At 49.7% G+C, this 17,510-nt stretch overlaps 1 long non-coding RNA gene across 2 annotated transcripts; it reads left to right on the plus strand.

Annotated features, from left to right (window-relative positions):
* Nucleotides 1-5,107: 5,107 nt before the first annotated feature.
* LOC111273065 (uncharacterized) lies at nt 5,108-12,784 on the plus strand. 2 transcript variants are annotated; one of them, XR_002687854.2, is made up of 3 exons: nt 6,510-8,109; nt 8,359-8,976; nt 12,399-12,784. It is a non-coding gene; the product is annotated as an uncharacterized LOC111273065 (long non-coding RNA). The 2 variants fall into 2 exon arrangements; XR_002687853.2 differs by having other exon boundaries at nt 5,108-8,976.
* The last annotated feature ends 4,726 nt before the right edge of the window (nt 12,785-17,510 follow it).

The raw sequence follows: 17,510 nt of genomic DNA on the forward strand, positions 1-17,510 counted from the left end.
ATATAATAACATGACCGTGGAGCGCGCTTCAATCCACATAAGCCGTGTGGTGCATGACAAACAAACACGTTCATCGATCGCTCTTTTTGTGACTCTCCTCCTGTCTCTTTATTCATTTGCCCGTAAAAAAGCTACAGTCGCGCTCGTTAGACTGGTCCAGCAGGCAAATAGGCCACAACGAACTGGCCCTAAACGGTGTGACCGTAGAGTATCGTCACGTCTCCGCCGTCTCAAGTATCGGCTCCGTCTTTCAGTCGCTGCTGTTGCAGCTACGTTGATCAGTCGCCATTGGCCAATGCTCGCGTATCGTCCGAACGCGCCAATAGTTCTGATCGCGAGAACAGCAACGGAAATAGTGGCAGGACCCGCCGCCAAAACTGACGTTATGCAAATTCCCCGAAACGAACGGACAACATCTAGCTGGTCCACCCTCGATTTTGCCGAGACTGTTGATTCTGTTAATATTGCGCTGGTATCGACGACAACGCTGGTTTACTGAGCGGATGAGTTAACGCCTGCCTAACTGGCTTGCTTGCTCGTTCACTTCCTCACTTACTGCCTGACTGACAGAACGATTAGTTGCTATGCCTCTCAGGCTGCCTGTACACGTTTGTAGCCGCCGTTGTTCCTTCGTGCCGCCGCCGTCGCCACCGTCGCAACGAAGTGATTGTCGGCGCTGTTGTGTTATTATTTTAGCGCTATAGATGCAAAGCCACTGGTCATGGTATCCGCGGACCAGCGTCGACGCCGATAACGCCCAGCGAACAGAACCGAAATGGCGATTTCGGTCGGTTCGCTTCTGATCGATAAGAAATTATTATTGATCGTAGACTGGCTGAGGCGGGTGATGATGATGGCGCTGTTCTTACTTTTTTCCAAGCTATCGTCAAGCTTGTTGCCTGTGCTAAAAAGGCCGCGCAGCAGCTAACCGTGCCCACCAGGCTAGTGCTGGTTGACTAAATGACTAACTCTGTGCCATAGAATGAGAATGTATAGCAGCAAATAGCCGAGCGGTTGCTCCTGGCTGAAACGTGACATAGCAACACGAGCTGTACAAATGTACAGTGGATCGCACTTTAAACCGTATAGGAGGCATGGCGTTGCGACGCGTCACCTAAGCCTCAGGTTTAAGCGGACGGATTTAGGACCGCACAGCTAAACCGTGATGAACGAGCTATCACAATTCACCTGGTCAGAAGGAGCAGGCAAACACACAGGCCACGATGGTTCAGTTGTTGGCTTCGAAAGTTGGCGTCGGTGACCGCTTAGTCGGGCCACGAGCAGCAGGAAAAGGCCAACAAGGGCCAATCTAACGAGACGAGAAACTGAACTCTCACAAATGAAAAAAACAGAACGCAAGATTCCTCATTCTTCGTATAGGTACAGTTGCAAATAGGTTTGATGGCCTGACCACGAATCGACATGATACGACGGCGGCGTTCGAGAGACTAGTCATGGTAAAGGGTAAACACCATTCGCTGCATGGAAACGGATGGAAGGGAGTAGACTCAACAGTCCGAATTGACGCCATGTCTGCGACTGGCTGATAGTATGAACAACTGGCTATCGATATGGCAAGCAGCGGCAATCGAACCGAAATACTAAACAAGCGCCGGTCGCCATTTCACCGAACTTCGACCCGTTTCGAACGACGGCTGGTCAGTAGACGGGCAGCTACTGGTGGCTAAGTCGTAGCTGCCCATGAGAGAATAAGGCAGGACGGAACAAAGAAAATTGAAGCGTCATCCCAACTGAGTCGGCTTTGTTGAACGAGTAACAACTAACTGAGTGAATAGCCCGGAGAGACATCCCGTAGTGGAATGTTGTTGTTGTTGTTCCTGTTGTGATGCAGCCATCGCCGCTGCCGCGCGTTATGGCTCTATGCGCTACGGGCTGTAGCTTGTATGGCAATAGTTTTTGCCGGAACTGCAGCAGCAGCAGCTAAAACAAGAAAGACCTGTCTTTCTCGCTCACGGACGCGCTGCTCTTTCTCACCGTTTCATCGAATCTGTAATAGAATAGAATGTCGCTCGTTTTTTGACTGCCGCATATAGCCTCCACCTTAAGTAGCAGAAAGAACAACAGAAATATCAGCGCAAATCAAAGTCACTGCCGTTCTCCGATTTGACCTAACACAGCTGCTCATGACTGCTACCACCATACGGCCTTGGATGGCCACATTCGAGTATCCCGGCCCCTGTGACCCTTAAGTGAGTAGTTACACGCTAAAGTAGGAGCAACGCATCAATTGGCAGAGACGACTTTGGCCGACATCCGTCGGGCGAACCAGCAGTTGAACCCAAAATGCAGACTGTCGAAACAGTCACAAACACACAGAACGGCAACTTCACTTCAGCTCGCCTGACGATCAAAAGAACATGATGTGCTTTATGTTCATCTTGCTGCAGAGTGTTAACGGTCATCGCCTCCTCTGAACTGATCCGTTTCTGTTCGCTTTCCTCTCTCGTTTTGACTTATATAGATAAATCAGCATCGTCATCACCGTGATTATCGTCACCACCGGCGACATCATCGCCTCCACATTGCCAGCGGCAGCAATAAAACCAGTACGCCAAATATAGAGCAATACGTGATATGGCGACGCAGGTAGTAACCAAACCCCTGAGTGAAGTAACAAACCGCTGTCAACCTTCTCTCCTGCGGCCGCAGCCTTGTTCCTCAACTTGCGTTCCTCTTCGATCCCCCTACTCAATCGGCCGACGAATAACAACAACGACACTATCATTGCCTGCGCCAAGTTTTTTTAGCGTCTATATATATATATATACAGTCATATATATATATACATACACATATACATAGCCGTCAACAAACGTAGCTCTGCCACACAACTTGGCCTTTAGTCCGCGCCCACACCGACGCCATTCCTCTAAGCCGCTTAAAAAACACACGAATCTTTCAACAGTGCTCGGGTGAAGCTTTCCCAAGAGCATCATAATGCCTCTGGAGCAGCGGTTATATGGACCTCGCTATAGCGGTGTCACGTCGCCTACCAGTGTTCTAAGAAGGGTGTATTTAGGACGTTGCAGAATCGATGGTTCTCTATTCATCGTACCGTTTATTAGAAAACTTCACGGTATTATGGCAACGATGACGGCCACAAGCTTTGCTCCTTGTTACAAGTTTTTCATTTTTTAAAAAATTTTTAAAATCAAAAAAGCTAGACGTATGCGTGGCTGCATTTTACGTGGACTGTTTATTTAAATTTAACTGTCTTATAAATAATTGTCGTGGCTGTCGTTGCTTCGGTTGCTTTCGTATTTATTTATTTACAAAATGCTATATTATTCTAGTCGTCGTCTTCGACTACGTCGAAGCCTTAGAGAGACGGCAACCATGATAGCGTATTTGTTTGAACAATGGTACCTTTCCTAACCTACTACGAGCTATGCTCACAATGTTATTTCACCCCTAATGTTCGTGTATTCTTCCAGTTTAGCTGACGAGCAGCTGCAGCAGCAGCAGCAGCACCAGCAATGATGGATTTAGGCACCTGACGCTTGCGATTCTGCTTCCTTGTAGTTTACGTGTCGCTTGCCGGCTTCGCGTCGCCGCTTAATCAAGCAGACGCTTGGTCGCTGTTAGTCAGCAGTCCCTTACAGTTGTCTCTCGCAGTCCCACTGTTACTGTTCTAATGTATGTGAAGAACAAAAAGATGAAAGGACGCTTCTGTTCTTGAGGAAATAACGCGTCGGGTGTTACTGCTTGTCAACTTCGGCATCGCGCTTACGTGTCTTTCGTCGACCGCGACGAAACGCGGCGCGACGCAGAAACAGACAACCCGTACCAGGGCAGCAAAATAGTACTGAACAGCAACAGGCTGTAGTAGAGGTGGTAGTAGTACTTCAGTGACTTCAGCAATTGAAGCCGGCTGCTTGTTGCTCCGGTGGCTCCCGGCCGGTAACCGTCAACAGCACAAGTAGCAATAGCTGGAGCCTGCCAAATTCACTTGTCTATGCTTTTATTTATGTATCTCTGTATATGTCCTACATATGTATGCAGTGAATGCAACCAGCAACGCTAGCAATCGACCAGCAAGCGTTTGCATCATCGCCGTCACCGCTGCTGCTGCCGTCATCGAGGTCACTCGTTGGCTGGCTAGCGAAACCATCATAAATCTAACAGGTTTGGCAACACGGTGCAATACGCTGCCAGTGTTGCTGCTCGCTTACTGATCGGCGCTACGTCGAACAGTGGCAGCCGTAGCGACCGCTGTTCCTATGGCGATTGCCAGTTTCCAGAGTAAATAATGCTGGAATTAAAGGTAATCAAATGGTATGATGGCAAAATGCTGCCTCCCCTATCGTTTTATTCGCTGCCTCACTCATTGCAGTGTGGTCCGCGTCGCTTGATTCTGGTTGCGGCAATGACGCGAAGGCCGCCAATGAACGACCACGGTGGTCGTGGTCGCCGTCGTGACGACGGCGACAACGTCAATCCAACTCGCCATCAGAGATAGACAACACGTTAGCAGATCAGAGGACAGCCCAGTATAGGACGACACGAGAATCTGATGTTCGCCAAACCACAGAGCGCAAACAGACAAATAGGCAGCAGTCCTTCTCTAGGAGCCCGCCACGGAGAAGTCCAAAGAACGGTTAAAACTTGGCACTCGTTTAACAAACGTGATAGTAATAATACAAGCAATGCTAGTGCCACCGGCAAAGGCACAGGTTTATTTTCGACATTTTTCTATCACTAGCGGTAAGCAGATAGTATTGTCACTATAGTACGGGGAGCAGCAGGATAACAACGTATAGGAGATATAACTCTGTATATGGCGCTATGCTATCGTATTGTATTATGCGTGTTCCATGGTAAAGAAAATAAATGTTGTCATACAAGAACATCACACAACGTTAATTAACGTTAAAAAACATGCTCTATAAACTGTAGAAAAAAGTATATTCATACTAAATGTTAGCGTAGTTATCTCGTCTAATACGGGTTGTTTCCACGGTAAGAATCTGAGTGATAATGTAAAGATAAGATTTGGTTATTGCAGCCGTGAGAGCAATATGTCAACATCACGAGGATGAACAGACAAAGCAACGATCACGACGACAACGACTTTGTGCGTAAGTGTACCGCCCGCTAACGCTCTTCCCTTTTTCCATGTTGCAGCAGCAGCAGCAAGACCTTCGTCGACCTCTCTCAAGACATTCGAAAACACACACGCGCAAACGTACACACACACATATATGTTCTACTCGCCGTTGTATCTGTCTGACGCGACGATCCAATGGCCCGCGTTCGTGTTCGCTTGTATCGTAGTGTTTTCCTTTCTCTCATGTCGTCATCGTTGTTGTTGTTATTTGCTGCCTCATTCCCGGCAGCGACGTGTCTACTGGCGTAAAAGGTACATGCCTACCCATCCACATGCTTCTGCTACGTGCTAGCGGTGAGCGAACAAAGCCGATACTAAAAACAGGCAGAAGTAGCAAGAGGTGGGCCCCTGGGCGGCTAGCAGCCAGTGCTGGTTGCTCAAACTGCAGCTGCCCCTTTCGCCCCGCCGTCATTGGCTCGTTCGCTCTTTACCTGGCTAGCTAGCCACCCAGCCGCCCCTGCCCGCTGTCGCTTAGCCGTTGCTGTTGCCACTAGAAGTAATAATAATGGAGAACGACCGCAACGTCAACGATGATAAGAGAACTGCAGCGAACAAATGAGCAAGCCAGGCGGGGAATCGAAGCAAGCAGCGACGCGCTCATGTAAGCCGACGCTCAATAACGGTCAACAACAGTGGTCTGTTTAGCTGCCACTTTGGCCAGCTGCCTGAGAGGAACGAAAACACTCCACAGAGCTCTTCAATAGCGGCAATACAGGGCCGCTTTTAGGTCACAGATAGCAACCAATATAGCTGTCGTAACCTCTCCTTGTACTACTGCGCTGCAAAGAGGGCCTGGCAGCAGCAGCCAGTGGAGTGGGCCGCAGCAAAGCATCCAGCATTCGGCAATACTACTTTGTTCCGTTCGAAAGCGAGAAAGATAAACGACGGGCTAGATTTCAGGTAAAGCATGGTATTATGAACAACGATAGAAGCATCGAAGCCGGCTATCAGCGACGGGGGATGCTGGCTAAGCCGAAAGCGAGCTGGCCATTAGTGAAGTTCGCGTTGGCAATAACTATGATCCCCTACGGCTGTGAAACATGAGGGACAACCACGTCGCTTGTGACGAACCCCATAATTGCAGCTACAGAGGAGATGAAATTTAAAGTAACGTCCAACAAGTTATATAGTATATATATATATATCTGTTATGCGTGTGCCGATCGCTACGACACGTTATGGGAGGGTTAACAACGACGGATTACATCAGCGAGGAGCCGTTTACACAAGGTGGGTCAAATCGCCTTACCAGGACCAGTAATGGACCAATCAAAAAACAAGCTGATACCACTACCTGTTCGCGAGCTACAGGCCACCACTGGTCAGCCATGGCAACGCCAAAGGACGGTAACTACTAGAATATATCTGATGATTGTGACGCTTCCCTACGGCGTCGTGGTCTGTCTGCCTATCTCTTTTGAAGTCCACGTCTATCTAGCAGCTATCGGAAGCAGTCGTCCTCTTTCTTCTCTTAGCGACCCCTATGGCGATTGTTGCTTGTGGTAGTAATGGCAGCGCTAGAAAATTGAGACGGGTGCCGCTGATGCTAGAGCGCGAGCAGCCAACGACGTGGACTAGCAAGCGGCCGTGTACTTCTCGTTTTTACACAAAGACAAAAAAGACGTTATGCTGAACGTTGCTGTCTATGATGCCTAGGAGGGTCAAGTAGAACGCTGCTGGCTGCTGGATAACGTCGGACTGTTGCGTGCCAACGTTCGGTGCCGCAAAGAATCAAGGGATACAGGCAGACAGGGAGGCCAGTAAGAGAGAAGAAAGAAGCAAGCAAGCAAACAGACAGAGTGAGCGGAACGTGAACTGCTAAAGTTTCTGTTGCCAACCGTCACACCAACCACGAAACGGCGGCGACGCTAATGATTATATAGCTAGACCTACATTGGCTAGCACGGCAAAATCGGCAGAAGGCTGACGCAACGAACCGGTTACGTTGTTGCGCTCTGATCTGCGTTCGTCGCTCATCTATGGAAGGTCTCCATAGCGCCAGAGGCAAACGGCAACTGGAAGACCAAGCTCAGCGATCGACAATGGTGTGTCGTTTGCCTGTGAGCAGTCGAATGATTCACCAACCCACTACTGCTATCTACTGACTCGTTGGCACGGACAGCGTGTTGTTCACTTTCCGATTCTAGCCGAACGGGGAGGTTGCGCCAAACGCTCGCTTGGGGTAAGAAGAAAACGATACGCGATAACGTAACATACGGAAACAGAGATGGCAGCCGCTGTCGTTCTGCAGACACAGCAGCACACGGACAGGGCAGCCAAGATGCCGCCGCGAGACCCAGCTCGGGCTGAGAAAGCAACCGGCCCCGCACCCTCTCAACAGCGACAGCAATTCTTCCTTACACGCTTCTACTAGTGCGCCGACGACCCTTACGCATTCGGCCTCTCAGTCATCATCACTGCCATCGTCGTCTAGCGATAGCGGTCAAACTGCATAGATAGCTGTTATAGCAGCTCTCTGGCCTTATGCCAAGCGAAATCTTTCTCGATTCTCACACTTGCGGACTTTTGTCCTGGTACCTATATAATACAACTAAATTGCAAAAATGCTGTTCTCTGAACCTCAGTCTGCCAGTGCTCGTGGGTTCGTCGGTCTGACAACTTCGTGTAGAAACCGCAGCACGTCAAAAACCCTAGATGCTAGAACGTAAATTGAATCAGAGCAACCGTGTAGTAGACAGGTCAGAAATTCCGTCCCCAATTTCAGAGCAGCAAACTGTGAGAACACGTTTACTTCCGCGCAGCTCACCGTATTTGCAAGATCGGGACGTAGTATCGTCACGAATTATGTAATAACTTGTCATTGCACTGCAATTGTCGCAATGTTATCCAGTCGAAATGTCGATATAGACAACTACGATGATAGTTGACCACGAAGACGACTGTATGCTGGAAAAACGAACCTGTGTTTGATGCAAAAGTGGCAGATAACCCGATTTTTATTACTGTTGACACGTAAATGCGTAAGTGCAATATAACGTATTGCAGATAACAAGTCGAAGAGATTAAAGAACAGTATGAATGTTGACGATCGACATTAGCAAATAGAAAAAAAAATATTATCGGTGCAAAACTCTTAAATAATTGAAGCTTTAAAAACTTAGCGACCGTTGTTTCAGGCCTGCTTGACGGATCGCAATCTTGAGTACAAATTCAGATACTGCATACGATTCGACCTTCCTGTTACACCAATTTCTGATTCTATAATACAGGAAACATCAAGATGACTAACTCGGACTTCCGGAAGACCAGACGGATTCGTGTAGCTTTCACTAGCCCATCTAGACGTTATGCGCTACACTGTACCGTCGTCAGCCGACAAAATGACCGTTGCTATGTGATGTCGTTAAGAAATTATATGGATGGCGTTCATCTGCTCCTGTTACTGCGTTATGCTGACTGACACGGCTTATTATGAGCAAAGGCTTACTTTTCTCTCGCGATATAATAACAACAACAGCAATGACAATGCTTGTATCTTTCTGATGCCTAGAAGCTGCCATGCTGTGAACAACGTGGTTCGTTCAGGTGGGGAAGGTCCTTTAGCTAGCGTCCTCTCGTCGCCTCCTCGGCCTCCGCATCTGTCGCCTTTCCGCGAGCCCTCCTCTGACAGGAACCAACATTGCGCATTGCCAAGAACCGCTAGCACAACCATTATCATAGTTACCAGACGAATGAACTTGTCATCAGTCCACAGCTATGGCAATGGCTTGCCACTCCGACGCGGTCGAATATAATACAGGCAACGATTTTAAGCCACTCCGGCGTTCGTCCAAACGAAATTGTTCAGTCTTAACTGACCAGTCTATCAGTGGATACAAAACAACCAGGTTGGTGCGCGAACATCAGATACGTAATATATACGTAAGCTGTACGTAATATACGCTATTCAATACGCCTAATAATTGCATTTTTGTGTTACACATATGTGGAGTTAGAAAGAATAATGGTAGGATATTCGACTCGTGTCTAATTTATACATATTACCAAGCCTAGAATCAGTCGTTCCTGCATTAAGTTCCGTCGTTCCATATCTGTTAGTGTCATGTCAACACACGCAGACCGAGAAGGGGTAATGTTGGAAAGACTGCGAAGCTCAGAGAGTCGATCGTCATCCTCTAACACTCACTGATTTGCATTTGCCTATACAAAGTAAGCAACATGTTCTTACGGGATACACACCATGATGTATAGAGTTCACAAAGGGACCATCGCTTCTTGCCTTCATCAGTTGTAAAAATTATAGTCGAGCTGACGTCATCTCAATATTGTGCTAACACTCCACCCTGCTGAGTACTCCGCCTTCCATCTGTCCATTTTCTCCTATATCAAGCAACTCAAACTGCTCACATATAAACACCCATTTATGAACGTAAAGGCACACACTACACACCTATTATAATGGAGTCACTATATAATATACATACAGGTCGAACTACTTATCTAGATAGCTACTAAATATGTATTTCTGCTCCTAAAATATTTTACCCAGTTCGTATAGTTTATAGGTATATTAAATAGGTCTTAGGCAACACTTTCAATGAAAAAACTAGCACATCAATAGGCTTAGCGCCGTCATACTGAGCATTGCCAAAGGAAAAAGCAAGCTTTAGTATGAATCACGTCCCCTCTATAGTCCCCATTTCCTCCAACTAAAAGAATCTCTTTCTTGGGGGAAAATGCGCACTCCGTCCAAAAATACAGATTAGGCCGAACTTTAGTAAATAAAAGGCAGCCATCACTTCTTTATCACGTTAGAAGGACGCAATCGGAACGACATGGTCGCAGTAGATGGGTTACAAGGATGGTGCATTCTATATGACCCGTATAAAGAAGCTAATGCCCAAATTTAGTGATTTTTAGACTTGACGTGGTAGCCTCCTGTGAGCGCTTGTCCGTGAGGTGAATATGAGTTTAGTTGAGAACGGGATCAAGAACATGGATATGACGCGATAAAGCCGTTTCAGTGGCTTCGTTTGCCCTTTGCTGTTTGCAACCCAGAGTTTTTGGATTAGTGTCGGGTCGAATCCAGGTGACGGCGGCTGTATTTTGGTTGTTGTCGCTTGGTTAGTCCTGCAGAGGTCGTTGCCAGCCTTGCCGTTGGGTTGGGTGCTAACCTCGCGGCCAAGGTGGGTGAGAAGCACCGGCGAGGGAGTCGGATGGAGGGAAGGAGCCGCTCGCCTCGTCCACGCGTCCCATTCCACTCGACTCCTCCACGCATCCGCGGCCAGCAGCTTCCAGCCAGCACTGGAACCCTATCCTATCGGACTGCTACCATGGCCGCCGCCACCATTAGGCCACCCGCGCGCCCATCAGCCGGAGCCCGACGCCCAAAGAAAGGAGGACCCCACTGCTGCCGCCCGCTGCTCGGCTTACCCTCTCGGCCCTCGCGGCTCGCCCTTGTCGCGTCAGCAGCACCAACAGTAGCAGCCACGGCAACCGGCAAGCGAGCGAACGAGCGAGTCGCTCGATCGGTTAGCCCTCAACCCTCAGCCTTATCGGCCCTTACGACTCTCGCGTGGCTCCTCCACTGACGCGTGGTCGGCCGACGGGTGAATTAGTGGACCGATTGTGAGACAGGCAGGCCCGCGGTGGGGGAACAGGCACGGATAATAAAGGTGACAGCAGCAGCGGTGAGTGGCGACATCAGAAAGGCAGCAACTCTCTCGGCTGGCTCTTGCTTCGCCGTTGTCTGCCCCTCCGTCTGCTTGGCGCTCATGTTTTCGCCCTACGTCTTCTTGCAGCGGTCCGCCCGCCTCGGACGAACTCCCTCTCTTCAGTCCTCTTCGCCATTTCGGCGCACTCCACTCTTCAGTCAGGTCCCGCACAGTCACTCTCCAGACAGCTGCTCTCCACCTCCATCACGACCACGGCCATCACCATTGAACATCACTGATACCAGCACTTCTATGACTCTCCACTCTAGAAAAGCGGGCGCGCGCGGTCCAGAGGCTTTCCACTGGCTGCTAACAACTATCCTACGACCCTAGACGATCTGGACAGTAGATCGAACGAGCAAACGATCGGGCAAACGCCGCCTACTACGTGCGATCGCGCGTATTTACAAAACGACGCCGATGGCGAGCACGAAGACTCGCTGAACCCTTACTACTTACCTCAGTGAAGCCTTGATACAGCAAACGGCGACGAGCGCATACACCGATGTATTGTTACAACAATTCGTTTCTAAGATCGTCGTTCACCGAGACAACGGGACCCAGGTCACGATGCCGTCACAGCCTTTGCCAATATTGGCTCGTAGCCCCCTTACCGACATCGTCGAGGCCAGGACAAGAACAATATGGTTATGTTGTTGTTATGATGATGATGTTACTGCTAATGCTACTACGTGGACCGCGCAGAGATCTACAGACACAGCGGCGGCAGCAGATTTGTCTGTGTGACGATAACGACAATAATCGCACCGCGCCCACTTGGCAACCAAGATCTGCCTGCTGCCTGCCTGGGATAGCTTGTCTGGCGCTACTGCTGCTGCTGCTGCCGCCTCTGCTACCTAGCGATGGCGGCAATCGCAGTGGTGCTAGCAGTCGTTGCTATATATTCTTCTGCTAGCAGACGGACAGATAGGCAAACAGGCTGGCTGACTGGCTGACTAGCAAGTATCCTGCGCGTTGTTCTCAGCTAGCAGCCATTCAGCTAACTTAGCCTCACACAGCACAGCGATGCTAGTCGATGTTTTCAATGGATCACTGAGTTGGCCGCTGTCGCAGCAGCAGCTGCGGTCGCCGGGTTCGCGCATGCGCCCGACATCCCATACAGATGCTTGTAGTAGTCGTAGTGGTCTAGATCGACATAGGGTGAGCTAGGTGGCCAGGCGACTCTCTAACCGCCCAGGCAACCTCCTGCGGCGTTTGCATCGAGCAAGCAAGCCCTGCTTGATATTCCGTAGGACGTTGATGGCCTTACCGCCCGCCCGATCACCAGTCCGCTTTCCATATTGGCTGCCCTGCGTGTGCAGTACGCTTCTAAACTGTGGACTGCCTATGGGTACTGAGACAGCCCGTGTCTGCGACCCGAGATGTACTCTATGCAGACTGGAGTGCTGCAGCAATCGCAATCCACAGCAGCGGCATTGACTGCCGGACTGCTCAGTTCAGGCTGCACAAAACCACCCACTCCCCACCTACTGCTTTCTAGAACTACAACCTACTACTACTGCTAGCACCGCATGAGAAAGCTCGCTATATGACGCAAAACGCAGACCCCGCTCACTGACTTGTTTTCTTTATAGGTAACATCCAACCGAGCGAGGCAGGATGGACCCGATCTGGGCCGCATTCGGAGAGAGCGAAAGGGAGACCCGTCCAGAGGGGACAGCTTTCGGGACCGCTGGGGGTGGAGTTAAACAAGCGCGAGAGAGTCCGCCATCACGACTATGAGCATAGGACCATTTCTAACTAGGCCTTGGTGTCGGGAGAAACTACACCAGACATGGCGCAGGAACTTAAAGAGCATCGTATACGCGATCTTCAATTAATAAGAATTGCATCTAGGTCTACAATATTCAACCTTTGCTGATACTGTTTTCTGTGTCCAAATCAACTTTAACGTCTCAAAGTTGTGCTTAGTCTCATAGGATGCCCCGAATCCTAAATAAATTTGCAACAAACCATCGAACTGACCATTTTTCAGCATAATGTAAATTATACACCGTTTATCCTGTTCGTTAAAAAATTCGGACCTGATCCAACATATCCATGTTTCGACCCAGCTTTTTTGTTCGACTACTCTTTGGGTTATATACTTTATCAGCGAAACATAAGGAAAAATTGTTGGTAGTCATTACACACTTATCATGCAACAAAGAACATTGATGCAAGACTTCGATCATTCATTGACGATATGTTTCCAGGGCGACACCGTATGTTCTTTTTACTGCAGTTCACCCTGAATTACCCTTAATTATATTCGTGTTATATAGCCTAGTATTGACCATTCAGAGCATTAGTGTTGTAGACCTGGGGCTTTATAGGGCTAAATGAGCTGTATAACTGATTACGTCGTTAGCTAAAGTGCACGCCATCACTAGCAATCACTGTAGTTGACAGGAAGCGGTCAGCGAAACTGCACAAGTATCAACTTTTGATCTGCCGCTTTGCAACTGCCCGTCTATTTAGATCGTTCGTAAAATAGAATAACAGATCTGCCACAAAGAAGCGGCTCGGATGAACCACTGAGGATTTGCCGCCGCAACAGCTCCTTTTCAGTCGACATTGTTAGCTCCCTTCGAGGAGCAGCTCTTTGCTTTCGGTCAAATACACACACAAACACACATTTACGCACGAGTTCATGTTCGACTCTGCGAGATGTTCTGTGGTATATCTCTCTGTGTTGAGTGAAGCCGTAGGCAGTTGTTGTCCTAATCTCTATATCGCCATTTCTATGTCCTTGGCTGTGTGCGTGTGTTCGAGTGTGTAGATTGCTTGGCCGTCAAGGTTTGAGAAAACGACAAGCGCTATCGGCTCTGAGCCTGCATAAGCCATGAGCTAAACCGCTATCTCAGCAGCTGGCTAGCAGCGTTGGACTTGAATGGGCTGCGTACCGTCAATGTGACTCGTATCCATCGGTGGCTGTCACAGCATGCGTCGCCTACCTCCGAATTTGTGCTAGCATGTATGACACTCTGCGTTGTGAGAGAGACCTGTCCTACTCTAAGAGACCATGTTTCGTGGGGGTTTTCGACAAATATCCTCAATGTCTACCTCCCAACCGCCTGCTGCCTACGTTGCTTCTGTTAGTATTTCGTGGCGGTGCTAGCGACAGCGGTGGTCGAGGTGAGTCGAGCCTGACGACCCTCGCCCCCCACCCCTCGCTGCACATCGACTCGCTCCCCTCCTCAATTCATCGTTCATCGGCGGTACCAAGCGACTGTTCAAGGAAGCAAGCAAGCGACCCTCCACTTCAGCACATCCCCTTCCTCCGGCAGCTGCTGCGGCTAGGCCTGTGTTAGCCGGCATAGGCAGAGCTTCAACCTTCTCTGTTCTGTGTTCTGCGGTCTTCCTCCACTACGTCGCTAGCCACCTGACTGGTTCGATATCTCTATGCGTGCTCCGCCAGCGCTGTCCGTCTCGTGTGCGCCAGTCAATCGCTCTCCATCCGCCGTCCTGGTGTTGTCGGAGCAGCACAACGTCGCCAGACACAGTGCAGCTAGCTGCTACTCCCCACTAAACGAAGAGCCGGCTAGGCAGTTAGCCCGCTACCCCTATCAGTTCGCTGGGCCTCTCGTCAGCACGCTTTTTTCGCTGTCGCCCATCGCCTGTGAGCTACACAGTTACGCGGCCAGCAAGGCTCGCGCTGCGTGCAGCTCTGCAACCCAAGCCAACTCGCCCCAAGCGACCAGTCGGTCCTCGTCTGGTCCTCTTTTCTATTCTTCGTCCCTTTTCTGTTTCGCTCTCTGTCTCTGCGCGGCTGCCGCCGCCAGACAGCGGCCGCATCTGAGGGTTCGAGAATTCGCTCGCTCGTTCCTCTCGGCCTCTCCCTTGGCCGGCGACTGTGTGTTGCTGCCGGTAGTGCCAGCTATGAGCTGCGGGCTGTGCTCGGCATGATCGTGGCAGCAGCACTAGTCTCCTCGTTCGGTCCTCGCAGCTCTTCTCCTCTTTGTTGTCGGTCGACCAAGCGACTGCTCTGCTCCCGCAGAATGACTCATTCACGGCGCGACTCTAGAGAACAGGGAGCATTAGCACCAGTCCAATGGTGGGTACAGCCTCCCTTCGAACTGTAGCTTCTAAATATTGAGAAGACGAACACAGTACTATTTCACCCGAATCCCAGCAGGAGCAATGGGAATACAACAGTAGGCACTCCGGAGTGCCTGCATGGTTGTCGCCAACAGTCATTCGCTCAAGCGCCACAACTCGGGCGAGCTCAGCTTAGCGGCCTGACAGACTATTTGACTTAGCTAGACGCCAATGGCAACATCTATCTGGACAATCACAAGAACTCTAGGTAACCGATAAGTGCAAGTGATCATCGCAAACTTGGCCGGAGGGAAACAGAACCCGAAAAGCAACCCAAAAATCTAATGAGGAGATTTATAATCAAAGTAAAATCGTCACACAGGCAGCGTGATAACAATGACTTTGGCCAAGGTTCAAAAGTTGTTTGATAAATCTTCCCCGAACTCGTGGCTCAACCGCTGCATTCTGGCCTAATGAGAAACAATCTCCTCTATAATAAAAAAAGGAATTCGTTGAGGTCAGCTTGCACATGATGTACGAGTCGAAAATAGAGTAATTTCAAACAGAAGCATGAATACCGCCAACTGAGGCTGCTACTGACAACTTGAAACAAACACATGATCCTTTGAAAATCCATTCGGCGTCGAGCAGCAGGCAGAACGTTCGAATCGAACGGCGGCATAAGTAGTATCGGCGGGCATGTTTTAAATTCAGAGAAACGTAAATTTTCTCTCGTTGTAGCTGTCTATGGACACGTTCGATTTCCCACAGCCTACATATCCATCGGTACTATAACACGTTATATATCCATGTAATGCAACGCCAATAATACGCTTTGTACTGTTGTAGAAACATCAGGTATCTAATAAACGGAATCGTTGATTAGTCACGAGACAATAGGAATCTATATCGAAAACGTGGATCACATTAACCATTACAGTCATGCCTGTTTCTCCTTCTGATTTATGCTAAACGTGCGAAAAAGAAATAGACTATAGCAATGCTCTATATAACCACCATTTGTGGGGAGCATTAAAAGCAGTACTTTCAAACACGAACCCATCCTTCATTCGACCTGAACACTATAGTGCCTATGAAGCAATCGTACGTCCATTGAACCACAATACGAAGATAGAGCTTCACTGCGGCCATAGCTGCAGTAAACATTTGCCTCTAAAACCGCGGATAACATCGACGGAATGTAGTATAATAGCAAGACTGTTCGTTATAGTGTCATTATTACTGAATGGTCCCCGCGCTAACAATAAACTTGCCTGCTAGGTCTAATCCTGGCTTGGTTAGGACCCCGTTCCACTGCCGACATCGAGAATGCCCGGATCAACAACTGTCAGTCAGTGCGTTCGTCTGTTCATCCATCCGTTGATCGGGCTCTGTCAGTCAAACTTTGACTGCAGCAGCGGTAGCAGAGCGGCTCGAATGGACGTTCTTGCTGCCGCCGCCGCCACAGCCGCTGCAAGCTAGCGTCAGCAGACGGCCACTGGGCCGGCCGGTCGGTCGGTCGACCGACCAGCCAACAACTAACAACCGACTGCTTGCTCACTTACGTGGTTCGAGCTTTGTTCGGCTGCTCGCTTACTTGACGCTAGATCGTCCCTCCTGGCTCCCGTTGCTACAGCGTTCTATTATCACTAGACACTGACTTGGAGCTAGGACCCCGAACCGGATCAGAAGGAGAAAAACAACTTCGACAAGGATTACTGTTACGATTGCTACATCAATTGACGTCAGCGAAGACGCAAGATGCTACCATCATTGCGGCCCGTATTCCTAGTGCCGTAAGTACTACGGAGGACCACTATTATCATAAACATCATCAGCAGCAGCAACAACATGATTCCGCTGTCGCGCCGTCATGGCTACAACCACTGCTATCGTCGCCGCTGCTGTTTGAAGGAGTAGAAAGGGGCTGTTCAAGAAGGAACCGGCCCGTGGTTCGCAGGGCACAGCCCGCTGCCGACGCCGCTGCCATGCAAGAACGGCGAAGTTGCCTTGTAGCGGCTTCACGGCCGAAAAAAGCACCGACTGGAGTCGAAGAAGTAACAGCAGCCATGTCGATAGCGGGGTTGCTGGGGTGGCTGCCAGTTGTTGCTACAGGCTGTCGCTCAACAACAACGGCAGCGGAACAAATGCCGGGTTAAGACAGCGCTATCCGAATCGTTTCTGCTCATGTTCATGTAACGCTGACAAGTGCCACTTCTACTACATAAAAGCGGACGGCTTTCGACGTCGGTCTTCAGGGATCTAGCCGCGAGCAAGCACTGGCCAGCGCCGTCGAGTCGTCGTCGTCACTTGAATCGCGCTACGCTGCGCTGCGTGTGTGAGTGTGCCGTCGAAAGGAGGCCAGTTCGCTGATCTGCTTTCTTTCCGTCATGTCATCCTCTTCACTTGAGCAGCAGCTGCGGCTTCATGGGAGGAAGCTGCCGCTGTTGTTTAGGGAGCAAGCTGAGCCGCTCTCTCTTGTTTTGGTTCCGCACTCTTCCACAATGACGATGACCATCGCCATCATCACATCGGCCAGCCGTGGACTTCTTTCCAGCGAGGGCAAGCGGATGAGTCCCCCTTCCGACTTCATCTGACAGCCGCCAGCTTTCAATAGCGGACAGCTGACAAACCGAATAACGACAAGAGATACACTACTTGCTTTT

This window comes from Varroa jacobsoni, unplaced genomic scaffold (genome assembly GCF_002532875.2).
Source record: "Varroa jacobsoni isolate VJ856 unplaced genomic scaffold, vjacob_1.0 contig04614, whole genome shotgun sequence".
In the NCBI taxonomy this organism is placed as follows: Eukaryota; Metazoa; Arthropoda; class Arachnida; order Mesostigmata; family Varroidae; genus Varroa; species Varroa jacobsoni.